The sequence below is a fragment of the Rhinolophus sinicus genome, linkage group LG01 (genome assembly GCF_036562045.2).
Source record: "Rhinolophus sinicus isolate RSC01 linkage group LG01, ASM3656204v1, whole genome shotgun sequence".
Classification (NCBI taxonomy): domain Eukaryota; kingdom Metazoa; phylum Chordata; class Mammalia; order Chiroptera; family Rhinolophidae; genus Rhinolophus; species Rhinolophus sinicus.
The window spans coordinates 67,568,895-67,583,258 of NC_133751.1; the positions used below are offsets into that span (position 1 = coordinate 67,568,895).

The window sequence follows — 14,364 nt, forward strand, 5'->3', positions numbered from 1 at the left end:
ACAGAAAAATATATTGGTGGAAAAACTGGTAACAAAGTAGGGTAGGGAATAAGGGAATTTTCTGTACTGTCTTTGCAACTTGTCCATAAATGTGAAATTGTTCCAAAATAAAAAAAAAGTTATAATTTTTAGCTTGATATAGTCCCATTCATTTATTTTTGCTTTTACTTCCCTTTACTTTGTGGTCAAGTTCATAAAATCCTCTCTGAGACCAAGGTCCAGAAATTTAGTACCTATGTTTTCTTCTATCTATTTTATTGTTTGAGGTCTTATATTTAAGTCTTTAATCCACTTTCAGTTAAGTTTTTATATGTGGTGACAAATAGCAGTGTAGTTTTATTCTTTTGCATGTGGCTCTCCCAATTTCCCCAAAACTATTAACCAAGGAAGCTTCCTTTCTTCCACTGTATATTTTTGGCTCCTTTTTCAAAAATTGGTTGCCCATATATATTTGGGTTTATTTCTGGGCTCTCAATTCTGTTCCATTGGTCTGTGTGTCTGTTTTTCTGCCAATACCATACTGTTCTAATTATTGTCACTCTGTAGTATAATTTGAATTCAGGGAGTGTGACATTTCTGGCTTTGCTCTTTTTTTCTCAGGATTGCTTTGGCTGTTTGGGGTCTTTTGTGGTTCCATATATATTTGATAATTTTCTATTCTATTTCTTTGAAAAATGGGATTTTGATGGGTATTGCTAATATATACAATGAAATGCTATTCAGCCATAAAAAAAGGATGAAATACTGCCATTTGCAACAACATACATGGGTCTTGAGAATATCATGCTATGCAAAATAAGTCAGATGGAAAAGGACAAAAAGCATATGACTTCACTGATTTGTGAGATGGAAAACAGAAAGTAACAGACAAACAAAACAAGCAAAAACCTTATGGAAACAGACAACAGAAGGGTGGTTACCAGAGGGGAAGGGAGATGAGAGGAGGATGAAAAGAGTAAAAGGGGTCAAATATATGGAGATAGAGTGAGATTAGACATTGGGTGGAGAGCACAGAATGCAATATATAGATGATGTATTATAGAATTATATTCTTGAAACATATAATGTTATTAACCAATATCACCCCAATAAATTTAATTTTTTAAGAAGTTAAATTTTTTTTTAAAAGAACAGTGTATTTATAGGTTAAAGGAGAATTACGGTTCAAATATAATGTGGGGACCTTGTTTAGATCCTAATTCAAATAACCAGCTGTTAAAAAAAAAAAAGAACAAAGACATTAAAAGTTAATTATTTGACACAGACAGGATATTTAATAACATTAAAGAATTACTATTATTTTGGATGTGGGATAATGATATGTGTCATGATTTTTAAGAGTCATTTTTTTGGTAATACATACTAATATATTCATAGATGGGATGATATGATATCTGGGATTGTCATAAAATGATCTGGTGGAAGAAAAAGTGAATGAGTATAAATGTAAAAAACATTGATGATGGGTAATGAGTACATGGCAGTTCATTTAACTATGCTCGCTACTCTTGCATGTGTTAGAGATTTTTCATAATCAAATATTTTTAAGTGAAAAGAAAAAATGACCAAGGTAAATAATTAAAATATTATAATTTGCTCTCTATGCTGACCACAGACAGGGCTTGTCTCTTAAAAATCAAATCTGAACAGTGTCAGAATGAATAAATCATAGAAAGGTGAGTGAACTCTCAAAAACAATCTGAGCAAGATACAATCGATAGTGAATAGATTGGAGAGCTTTAGGAGAAGTGCCTAAATTAGCATAGACCTCCTACACTGGAGTGCTTTGTTGTTCTTTCTGTGAAATTCTGTGACCTGGTGATATCTAAAACTCCTATCTATGTGAGAATTTTAAAACTTAGAGTGTGGTCAGAGCAGTCTTTTGTTCCTAGTGAGTGTTAAGATCAGTAGTTCCTCACCCCCATTCAGTTTTTTGTTGTTGTCTGGGCCTTGTGACTTACAGGATAGGTTACTGTAATGTAAGGTATTTGCCACTCCTCTGGAAGGCCATTCAGAATTTAGACTAGTGCAGAATATACAACTCTTACTAAAGGAGTTTGTCTCTGCCAGGAGAAGCATTCTTCTGGGTTTTCTAATTTGCATTGATTGCCGAGCTCTGTACAGTGGATCACTGGGTGTTGAGTGTAATCTATAAAGCCTTACACAGCTTGGTCCTGATTAAAGAAGGTCTGACACGGGTAGTCAGTTTCAATAATAACTGAGATTGATCTGGGTGACTTGAAAACATTTTAACAGGTTGTAGAACCCTGAATGTCAGGAGTTAGTTATTCTTATTGAAGACACATACTCTGGAAATCCACTTTTTTTTTTTTTGGAAATCCACTATTTTAAAGGTAGTTTCAGTGTACAGAATTGAACTTTAAAAAAGAAACAGGAAGTTGAAAAGTAGGCAGTAGTGCAAAAAAATTAGGTGCTACTTCCAACGTTATGCTCCTAAATCTAATCTGACATGCCTTCAGAATATTTCAGTTCCTTGATGCTCATTCTTCCAAACAGATTCGACGCGATACTTAACCCCACTATATACTGACAGAGTTAATGATTTTCTCATGAGGCAGATATGAATAGGAACAGTATTCAAAGACAACTGGTCTCTCTTCCAGGTCCATCTTTGGGCCAAGATATGTAGTCGCCAACAGTGAGTTGGCGACTGTATTTTTTGAGTCCTGGCGCAAAGTAAGATCCATCTGTTTTGCCCAGCCGTTTGCCTGAATGCCACAAAATGATCCTGTTATTAGTCTTATTTGTGGTCCTATTTGAGGTTAGAGGATAATGTAAATAAACTTCGGTCCTCCTTATGATGAATGTAGCATGGGAATTAAAAGTGGTGGTATTGGTAGTGGTAAGTGATGTTGCGTCTCTATTTTCTCAATTGCTCTGTTTTCTTTGGATTGGGAAACAGACATTTAAGAATGAGTTTGTCATCTGGAAGGATAGTTGTGACCAAGATTCCCTCAACAGGATACAAGATGTTATTTTTGAGCTTCATTACCCTCACCAAGGGGGGAAAAAGAGAGGGAAAATAAATAAGGAAGAAAGTGAAAGTGAGGAAGAAACAGAGAAGTGTAGAGAAAGGTCAAAGAGGAGAAGGAGGAATGCCAATGAGGAGAGAAGGAGAATGGAACTTAGACTGTCTATTCATAGGAATGGCTTTATTATTTTGAACTGATAGTTCAGTGCACTCAACATCTGGTGAATTAAGGAAAAGGAAATCTGACTGATTAAATTGAACTGCTAGTTGTCAGTTAAATCGTTTATATATAAATATGCAGCCTAGTTTCCATCACCTTTTCTTGTCTGGACAGTGAATCAGTTTCACTAACCATATTCAAACGGGTGACTAGAACGATATCAATTGGTGATTCAGATTTATGTAAAGGTGGGCAGTTTCTATATTTCTGAAATCAGTTATTGGGGATTATTGTTATTCCATATAATTTCCAAGCATGAGTTATTTTTGTCAGTTTCTCTTATAAAATGTTTTGTTGCCTTGTAAGGAAATATGTGCAGTCCCCTCCTCTCATTCACTTGTCCCCGGGTGACGCCTCCATAATTTGTCTTTACACTGGTGCATTTTTAGTCTAATTCAGGCATGTGAGAAGCAGGGGAAAAGTTTAGTCAATGTCAGTGATTTTTTTGGAGGATCCATTCATGGATAGATTTAGTGAATCTGAAACAGTTTGCATTTAAAATCTGTATACATCAAATAGACACAATACTCAAAATATTCCTCCATATGCTTCAAGGAAAAAAGAAAACAGAATTTACAAGTGAGAACTAGATGCATTTTCTAATAATAGATGCAATTTCAGGGGTGATTTATGATCATGCTCTCATGTGGAGATTAAAATATTACCTTGCACTAATGGGAAGGTGGACATAAATATACCACTTTAGTTCTACAAATATATAAAAAATGCATTGCCATGCTATGAAGTAAAAGAAAGAGAATTGTATTATCTTCATTTTTACATGAAAAAAACTATATATTTCTAAATCCTGTCATGTCAGTTATTTGAAGCTATAGTAAAAATAGGGATGACTTAATCAAGTCTGTTTTTTTTTAAACCATTATCTTCTTTATAGATGGTGTTGTATGAAGAAAGAAAGGATTGAAAAAAATTGTATGATGTGTAAAGCACAAATATTTAGGACACACTTGGAGATTTTAATGCTTGGACTCTTAATTTATAGATTAAAAGTATATATGTTAAATATGTGATTATAGTTATTTAAACAAGGAGGTCTGGTTCAAACCCTGATGGTCTCCCTGTGCTGCTTCAAACAGCCGTGGCTGCATGTGACAGGATATACAGTATGATGTGGTGTGGGGCACGCTAAACCCACAATACATTGCAGTGGGCATTTTGTATTGGCAAATACAGCCGTTCACCTCTACTTCACCATCTGCCCCACCACCAGTTCAGTCATTTGAAAGTAGTGGATCTAACTTTTTTTTCTAATTTTATTTGAAGTCACGACTTCCCTTTAACAAGTGTATCCAGATCATAGATTTTCTTCTTTAGTCTCTGAAATTAACATTTTATATAATCTTGAGGCTGTGAAATTGTTGTTTAAGAGGTTGTGTTTTTTTTAAAAATCAGAGTATTGCTAAAATTCAGAGGCACTGAGCTTCTAGTCATATCATTATGAAGTCCTTAACATGGAGGCATATTTTGTTTTTCAGAGTTGCTTTTCTTTTTCTCTTTAGATCCTTTTCTTTTCATTAAAAAACTACTCTGGGAAGAGGTGTTTTTTTTTTTTGTTTTTTTTTCTTAACAGAAAAAAAAAAGCCACGCTTGACTGATAATGCATTGCTTTGGATGGTGAAACATTATGAAAGTTTAATTTTTAATTAAATCTGAAATACCAATTATAACTGAAAGAGATTTTAACCTGTTTCTTTTCAGACTGCCTGAAGTTACATTTAGAGACTGAAATCACTGCACCTTAAAAACAAAAGATTGAGCTGCACTGCATTCCTGTAAGTGAAAGCTTCCTGTACCTTCCTCTGTGTTTTTGTGACCAACTCAATAAAGGACAAAAATATTGGTAACATAGTAACCAGACATGAGCAAAAATTTGAATGTCCCTGAAGAAATATGTTTAAATGAGTTCCTTCTTTAAAAAAAGAAAATTTGTTGGGCTCAATATTCAGTATGTCTTTTTATCCACCCTAAATTGTGAATCCTTTTTTCTAGCTGGTTTGAATTGCATTAGGGAGGGTGTCACCCACTGTGCATCAGCATGGTTACATACACCCTGTCAGGAAAGATTCTTGCGTTTTTGTAGAAATTTCATAGAATATAACAGATTTCTTATGGAATCAAAGTAAATTCCTTTTTCCTTTGTGATGTCATTAGAAATTTTTAGCCTTTGTTTCAGTGGAAATGGAAAGTTAATGATGACATCACAAGATTCTGTTGCCTTGAGGACTTTGGGCAAAACTAAGGAAAATGCATAATTCCCTTGTGTGCGTGTGTTCCCCATTCTGCTATGAAGCAGTCAAAATAGCACATCTTATGTCTTCCCGTGAGCTACAAGGCTGTCTCTCAGAGCCCCATTGTTCCATAAATGCATGTCAGAGTCTACCACAGTCTGGTCTACCCTTATTTAGCTGCTGTTTTGTCAATGTACTTGGAAGAACAATTAACATTTGGGATTTCAATGTCTGAATAACAGGCAGTGAATAGAACCCGAGCGTAGAAAGAATTCAGACGCCCAGGGTAAGAAAACAGAAGCTTATAGTTGGTGGGGGATAAAAGGAAAGCATTTTAATGCTGTACTCAAAGGTTGTGAAATACTACAAGGAAAGTCAATCGGAGGTTTTTGTTGTTGTTGTTGTTGATTACTTTTTAGATCAAAATGTGCATTTTGGTAATGAAATCCAGAAGGTTATGATGTCTTCCTAAGTTTTGCTGTTTAATGTAGTGTAAGGTCTTTCACTAGAAAGTCTTAAAACACTTAACATTTGTCTCTGAGTTATTGTGGGAAGGCTGGGTGTGGGGTATATGACACTGGATGTCAGAGTGTCCCAGTGCCTGTCTAAAGGTAATTCTGACGATTTCTTCCATTTTCGCTTTGGTTCTCTGCACTCTTTCATTATTGACTATAATTCTTGTGTGTTGACTGTGGACAGTCCTGAAGTTGTTTAAATATCTCTGCCTATTGTTTGAATTCCTACTGAAGTCCTGTGTTTTTCTTTTTTGTTATTTGTTTGTTTGTTTGTTTGTTTGAGAGATGATGCATGGACAGGGCAAGGTTACCTCACTGTCAGGGTATCCAGAGGGAACTTCGGCTGCTTATGCATGTTGCCCATTGAGCTCAGTGCCTAGCTGGTATGAGTCAATAAATGGTGGTTATAGTTATTTTTGTCATAACTACAGCAGTTCAAACCCATAGATGGTAACATCTCTAAAAGCAGGGTCTATTTCTTACTAATTTTTATAATCCTCAGGGCTTGGCATAATAATAGTAATCAAGAAATAGCTGTTGTTATTAGTACAATTACAAAATTTGTTAAAAATCAGAACTTCTGGATTCATTCTGTCAGAAAATATTTATTATGAAGATGGGTTGAATCAAGGTTTTGACAGTCAGGAAGATAATTATAAAGGAATTTGAGAAAGACAAACCTACTGTTTATCATCACATTAGGCGCTAATTAGTCTCCCAGTCTTTCTCCTCTTTGACTTTACACTTCTTTCTCCTGACCAAAATGAGATGTGTCCATTTTTTTTTCTGTCGGAGAAATTGTCTTCAGTAATTTTCTACATAAGTTGAGTGTCTTGCATCCCATGCACTGGAGTTGTCTTTGAAGATAAACTTTCCTGACTCCAGGATGGGTGGTGCTCTGCACCTGTTTGTCTAATTGCCAAGCAGTGGATTGTGCTTCAAGGAAATGGGGAAAATGGTACAATAGGTATTGGGTCAAGAGGCCAGAGATTTGGGAAGTTGCCATTAGAAACTTCTGCTTTCAGGGCATAAAACGCCAGGACCAGTTGTTCTCAGCACTAATAAGGCCGTGGCACTCCTCAGAACTCAGAACCATTTGACCCAGCATAAGTTTAGCTTCCTGGTGTTTTCTTACATAAGATTCTCTGCCCGTACCGACCAATTTTAATTTATTTCCAAAAAGGGTTCCTTTATTTTTATTAAATCGGCTTCTGGTGATGCAAATTAAGGCTCTCATAAAGCTTAGCCTCTGAGGCAAAACTAAAATGATAAAATTTAGGTTCAGTGAATAGTACTGTTATCATGTTGAATAACATTTAAGGACATAAAAGAACTTTATAAGCATATTGCACATTTTTTAAGGCTAAAAAAATTGAGGTGACAGGGATTTAAGGGCAGAGCAACATCAGACGTTGTAGGTAGAAAGGATATAAGAAATAAAAGTTCAGTCATCTCATTTTGAAATAAGTAAACTGAGGCCCCGTGTAGGGCGTGCAGGTTATGCAAACCATACTGACACGAATGCAGTCCATTCTTAGCCATCTAGGCCTGGGAGGAGACCTGGATTAGACTCGGGGGCTTTGATCTTCCCTTTATACTCAGGCACTGAGCAGTGTTTCCTAAGCAATGTATTACCTTCTGCTCATTTTTATGAAACCAGTTGAACTGCATTTCCCTCCACCACATAGTCCAAAAGTCACATATAAAGGGGTAGTCTAAAAACATTTATTGTTATCAAAACAGGATTTTTTTCCTTTTCCTATACATTTTGATATCATGCCTCTGATTGTACAATGAGTCACATAGAAGCAAGTTTATTTGGTTCACTTAATATTCTTTATGATGAACTACAAAGTAGACAGAAGACCATCAGAAACTTCAGTACTTTAATTGTGCTTAGAGGCATGATGAAACCCGAAGTAATCTGAGCCGTTGTGACACGGAATTCAGACTTCGCAAGAGTGGGTATCATGCACGGTGTCAGAATGTCACTGTTGCCAGGGGTCATTTCCACCATAGGAAAGGTTTTCAGGGCCTGAGAAAAAATGAAATAAACTTTAATAATTGAAAATGAAACACTTGCTCTGGTAATTTATTTCAGGTTTCCTTTATTGGATTCTGTCATCCAAAGGTACCAGTGTAGGAACATTTCTATTATTTTACCTAGAGCTAGGTCTTAGATACACTTTAGTTTCTTCCTCAAATTTATTGTGTCTCCTCCAGAACTTTCCTGCCCCAACCATAAAGACGCTCAAGTCACTATGCATAAAAAATTAATGGCCTAAGTCTTTGTGTCCCAAACAAGGAGACAGTGCTCTGCCTTAAAAACTTCCACGGAATCTTTGGCATACAGGGAAGAAGGGAGAATTGAAGCATGAGGATTGGAGAGCATTGAAGCCAGAGCAGGACCTTAGAAGCAGGGACTCAGTAAGGTTTCCTCCTCAGACCTCTTGTCTCTTTTCTCTATAATAATGAATTGAAATTTATTCTATACCTCTTATGAACAGATAATTTCAGCAGGATACATAGATAAGTAACACCTGTTTGCGCTCATCATAAAGTTCATAATCTATTTGTGCAATAGGTAAATCTTTTTTATGGATGAAGTGTGATATGGGTAGAATAGAGGAAGTAGATGACTGTTATTTTTTCTAGACCATCACAGAATAACATGATAATAACAAGCAGCCCAAGCAGAGGGAGTAATAAAAATGAAAGTTGAGGGAACAGAGTAGAAATGGTGTGATCTGAGTATAGGATGATGGTTGAGTCCAGTTTTCAAGTGTGGGTTGCCGCCCATTTTTAGGTCATGAATTCAGTTTAGAGGATCACAGTCAACATGATGTTCATGAAATAGAATCAAAAGAAAGTAATTTATAGAAAGAGTGTGTTACATATGTTTCAGATAATGGGTTACAAAATAAATATAGGATTTCTTACTGGATATCATGCCACCAAAATATGAAAGGACGTCTGAAAATACTAGGTATTTTAAATATTCAACTCATGTAACCCTGACTAAGGGATAATAATACTATTTCACCCCTTTTTATATATGAGAAAATGGAGGGATTAAGCAATTTATCTCAGGTCACACAACAGGTAAATAGTAGAGACAGGATGTAAAAATGTCATCAAACTCCACATTCATACGCTTCCCATGGTTTGACACTGCTTTCCAGGGTTGCATGACTTCAATTATTTTACTGTTGACAACTCACACATTTATATCTCTAGTCCTGATATCTCTCCCAAACTCCAGTCCTATATTTACAATGTCCTATTTAAACGTTCAACTAGATATCACACGAGTTTCTCAGAGTCAGTATATCAATATTGAATTTATTCTCCTAGTTAAAAATCATCATCCTTTTGACAACCCTAATTTTCTTCACCCCAATTCTCCAGGTCTCTTGACTCAAAATATATCATTTTTTACCTCTCTTCCCCCAACCAGGTGGCCTAGTCCTGTTAATTCCCCTTCTTTGATACCCCTGTCCTAGCCAGGCTTTCATCTTCTCTTGCCTGCAATAAGACCTTAATTGAAAGAGACAGGAAAAGGGAGACCAGCTCATCCTGAACGCTGTTGCCCCATTAGGCTTCCTGAAGCAGGAGCCCCAAGATCATGTTACCTTTGTTTAGACAAAACTTTAATAATTCCGTATTAATTATCAAACAATTCCTAACTAATATTTATGACATTATAAAACCTAGTTCTAACTTCATTTCTGGTTTAATCTTATGGTAATATACTCAGGCCAAATTTCCTCATCCACCTTCATTAGGATTGTTTCCATTAATTCCATGAAACCTTCCCTCCCTGACCTTGTCAGAAATAATTCACTCTCCCCTACTCACCCAGCTCACCTAGGACCTGCCGTGCCCCTGCCAACAATTTGATTTTAGACTTCTAGCCTTCAAACCTGGGAGAGAATAAATTTCTGTTGTTTCAAGTCAACAAGTTTGTAGTAATTTGTTATAGCAGCCCAAGAAACTAATACAGCACACATTACACTCTTTTTTGAGACATGAATTACTCTCTGTATTTTTAAAGAATGTTTTTGTTCATGCCTTGTCTTCCTACTAGAAAATAAATTCTTTGGATATAGACTCCATATTTAATTAGCATTTCTAAACCCTACAGAATTTACCACAATAAAATCATTAATTCGTTATTCAGTCATGTTTAATATTAGTAATATAGAAATGATCCTTCAGGCTCCTATGGAATTTATAGCCTCCTAAGGGAATCAGACATTAAATACATAAACAGATAATTACAAATTACAAATTGTACTCCATGAAAAGAGCTAATAGATATGCAAGACGACAGTGGGGGAAATCTATGTACTGTCCACTGGGTGCTCAGGAAAAAATTCTCAAAGAAAGTGTCATGTAAGTTGAGAGTTGAAGAACAGGAAGAATCAGCCAGGTGAAAAACGGGGGGTAGGGATGGAAGCATGTGAGGGAGAGCAAGCTCCAGACAGAAACAGCATGAAGGAGGCCCTGAGGCAAGGACAGACTTTGCCCGTTCAAGGAAATAAAAGGATTCCAGAGTGGCTACGGCAAAGTTAGCAGAGGAGGAGAGTGACTGGAGGTGAGGTCAGAGAAGTAGTCAGGGAGGAATTTAGGTGGTATTCTCAACACACTGGAAAAGCACGTAGTAGATGTGTGTGGGGGGGTGGGGGTGAGGGGGGATGAAGGGAAAAAAAGAATAAAAATGTATATGTTGAAGGATAGCTCAAGAATAGAGCAAAATCAAAATAATTCAAAGGTGAATACTATGCACAACTCATAGCATTCGTACATTTGATCTGAGTTCTCATTGAAGGTTTACTTCTGATTTTGAGAAAGGCTTGGACTTCTGAAACCAAGGTCTAATAATTCACAACATATTTCCTATCTGCATAACCAAAGTTATGCAGATCGGACAACCTTCTAAGATAAGGTCAAGTTAATTTTATTTCCTTTCTAGTTAATAATTATTAAAATTCTGTTGTTGCTTAATGGATCTTTTATTTTTAAATGTTCATTATGTAATACACGAATGAGTACCAAAATGTGTTTTACTCCTAGAATGCATTTTTAACTGTTAAACCTTAATCTTATTTTTAATTTTGGTGTATTTTATCATATGCAATGACCAAAGGCCTGGAGGCATAGAAAGCCTTGAAAATGAACCATCGTTATCCTCATTATTACTACCTACAATATTACTGAATTTCTGGATTGAAAACAATCCAGACTGCTTTAAAATGTAATGCTTTAATATCCTGGAATGCCACTAAGTCAGAATAGAGATATTGGTTTGTTTGCAAAGTGATGGAAATTATCCCCTCTTAGAAGAAATAGAATAAAGGCAATGTAAAAATTAAACCATAGAGAAGTAGGTTAATCTCTAAAGATGAGGTTTTATCTGCTGTAAGTCAGTAAAAAGACACTAGAATCATAAAATATTATAGCTACAGAGAATCTTAGGAATTATTTATTCCAGCCTCCTCATCTTGGAGATGAACAAAATTCGGGTCTAGGGTTCCTGTCCAAGTCATACATTTAAATCTTAAGGGCTGGAACTGTAACCCCAAATCTTAGGAGCTAAATCAACACAGTCAAACCAGCTAATCTGTGATCAAGGCCCCTACCATAACCCTTCCAGAAAGGAATATTTACTACAGGAGGGGAATCTACAGACAAGCTTTACTTAATAAAAATCTGAACAATATATATTACGCACAATCTGCTTACTTAATGTACCAGATGCTTTATAAAAGTTGTCTCTAATCCTTGCTATCCTACTCATCAACCACTCCACAAAGTAGGAATTATTTCCATTTTATAATGAGAATACTGAGCCCCAGAAAGATTAAGTAATAGCCAAGATTGCAAAACCAGTAAGTGAATTTGTATTAATGCCAGACCTAACTGATTCAAACTCTGTACTAGCTCCTGCTTGGTGTTTTTATCTATTACATTTTGTTATCACCTTAGCTCATAGTGGTCACAGAGGTCAATAGTTCGCTAGTCCAAATGTCTGAAAAACCTTGAAAAGAGATAGGAAGGTAAGGAAGAAAGTTACATTCAGCAGGGGCCCTCTCTGCATAAAGCTCTTTACATTAAATTCTCACAACAGTGCCTCAAGATAGATGTTATAATCCTCAGTTTACAATCTAGGAAATTGAGGCTCAATGAGATCTAATTGCCCCACACATTTTAGTACAAGCCGGAGCCAGGATTCAAACTCCGATCTGTCTGACCCCAAGTGTTCTTCCCATTATTCCACCCTCCTCCCAGTTTATTCTCCTGAACGCCAGTTAGTCTTCCTTGGTCTGTATACCTCAGCAATTTACCTGGCAAAGAAGAATAGTAATGCAAGCTCTCATGGACTTCCCGAGAAGAAAGCATGTTGAGAGTGTGCTTTTAAAATTAAGTTATATCATCTTGTCTGGAAGTAAATACCGTGCCCCCTATATGTTTCCTTTGTTTGAGAAATGGGGATCTGGGAAGATTGGTCCAATCCATGCCTTAGCCTTTCATCTTTACATCTTCTTGGCTCACTGTGTGTCTGTGCCCCAAACCCAGTCACATCCGATAGTGGTGCCAGTAACCTAGATCATACTTGAAAACATTTTTGAAAGTGAAAGCAGTAAAATCATTGTATTTATGAAACCAGTAAGAAGTAATGAGGCTTATAGTTTTCCTTCTCAGGTCTAACGTATTTGAAGCCTTATAAGCCTGATCAGTGATACAGTTCAATGAAAGTGCCCATCATTAACTGCTATTAAAAAATGTCAAACTGAAAGTCCAAACGTGCTTAAGTATTATTAATATTGTTTTCTAATGACGACTGAGGACTATATTAGCAGTGAGCTCATTGGTAAAAACAGGAGGGAGGGAGGAAGGGAGGGAGGGAAGGGGGAAGAGAGAGAGAGAGAGATTTTGAGGGATTTGAAATACTTGTTGAGGGCAGGTTCTACTGCAAACATGATCCTGAATTTTCTTCCATGTATGCGTATCAACCTCAGCAGCACTGCATGTATACACCTCCATGTCTGAGGTGGTCTTTTTCTGGTATTGATTCACTTGAACAATTATTCTAAAACCAACTGTCTCTGTAGAATAGGACCAGAATACATAACAAGTTTGTGGTAATTAGAAGCAATGCCTACATGTTATGGTTCTGGTGTTGCTTTTTTTCCCCTCTACTTGAGTTTGACTCCAAGTCTTCTTGTGTGAAAGCCCTCAGCAGGCCATTCAAGTTTTCTAAAATAACTCAGTGAAAAACATGCTTCCTGCTTTGCAGAAGGGACTTGGTTCTTTGGCTCAGCTTTGTTCTTTGCAATATGTTGCTAGTAGCCCTAAATCAGAAAGTGCATTAATATATCCTTTGAATTGCTGGATCTCCTCAGGAGAAAAAAAAAGTGTTTTCAAAACTCTTATAATATTTTGTTAAAAATCCAATTCTGATTCAATGTTTTGTTCTCAAAGGAATTTTGAATGAAGAAAAAGCTTTTGTAAGAGGGGGGAAGCTTATCTAATCTCTTCAAGACTGATGAGAAGCAATCAGGAGACTTGTGACTGTTTGAAACAGTAAGTTTCCAGGGAATTAGGCACACGTTTCTCAAGAACAATAAAGAGTGTTACACTCCAGGTTGCAGCATATTGGCTGTAAATGCACTTCTTCATGGATCCCAAATGGCACTTTGAAAGCACCATTCTTTGAGTCAACTGGAAAAGGGAGGAGTCCATGCCGATCTGCCGTTCTTTTCATGAGAAATTAAATACAGAATGAAGTCAGTCTTCTAGGATCAGACTCTCAGTTATAAATCTCTTATGCTAAAATATCTTCAGAGATGTAGGAAAATAAGTTTGCTCATGTAATAGTTACCTAGTATTAGAAGATTTAGATTTTTAGCAGTTGTTTACTTGTTTGCAATTGCACTAACTTGACCATATGAAATTTGCTTAACCTCTGCTACAATTTTACTGAACTATTCTTTGCTTACCTTATTTGAATATTGTAGGACTTCATTCAATGATCAATATATGTCTGACATTGTTATCATCTCCACTGTTGTTACTATAGGAGGTCTGTTTTCTTCTCTGGATTAGGGCTGGCAGGAACAGCAGTGAACCTGGGTTACACATTTAATGCTACATCTATTTTATCTTCTTGTAGCACTGGAAATTGGAAGGGTCAACTGGACTGGTTGTTCAGTAAGTTAAGTTAGACTCATCTCACTTAGAAAACTTGTCAATGAAGTTTTATTTCTAAGCCCTTTTAGCAGATAGAGAAACAGTTTGCATGAAAAGCTCTTGTTTTTGTGTGTGTGTGTTTCTTTTTTTTTAAAATGAGAACTGACTCTAGCATGAGATATGAGACTCTCTAAT

The 14,364-nt window shown here is 36.3% G+C and overlaps 1 protein-coding gene across 9 annotated transcripts in view; it reads left to right on the forward strand.

Annotated features, from left to right (window-relative positions):
- Positions 1-14,364, forward strand: part of ZBTB20 (zinc finger and BTB domain containing 20) — a 779,143-nt gene that overhangs the window by 296,779 nt on the left and 468,000 nt on the right. For 8 of the 9 annotated variants that reach the window (XM_074331585.1, XM_019734851.2, XM_019734862.2 and 5 more), the window contains one exon: positions 4,932-5,005. The exons of the other annotated variant lie outside the window; for it this stretch is intronic. The gene's annotated coding sequence lies outside the window, so the exon portion shown is untranslated. The remainder of the gene's footprint in view (positions 1-4,931; positions 5,006-14,364) is intronic. 9 annotated transcript variants of the gene reach the window in all.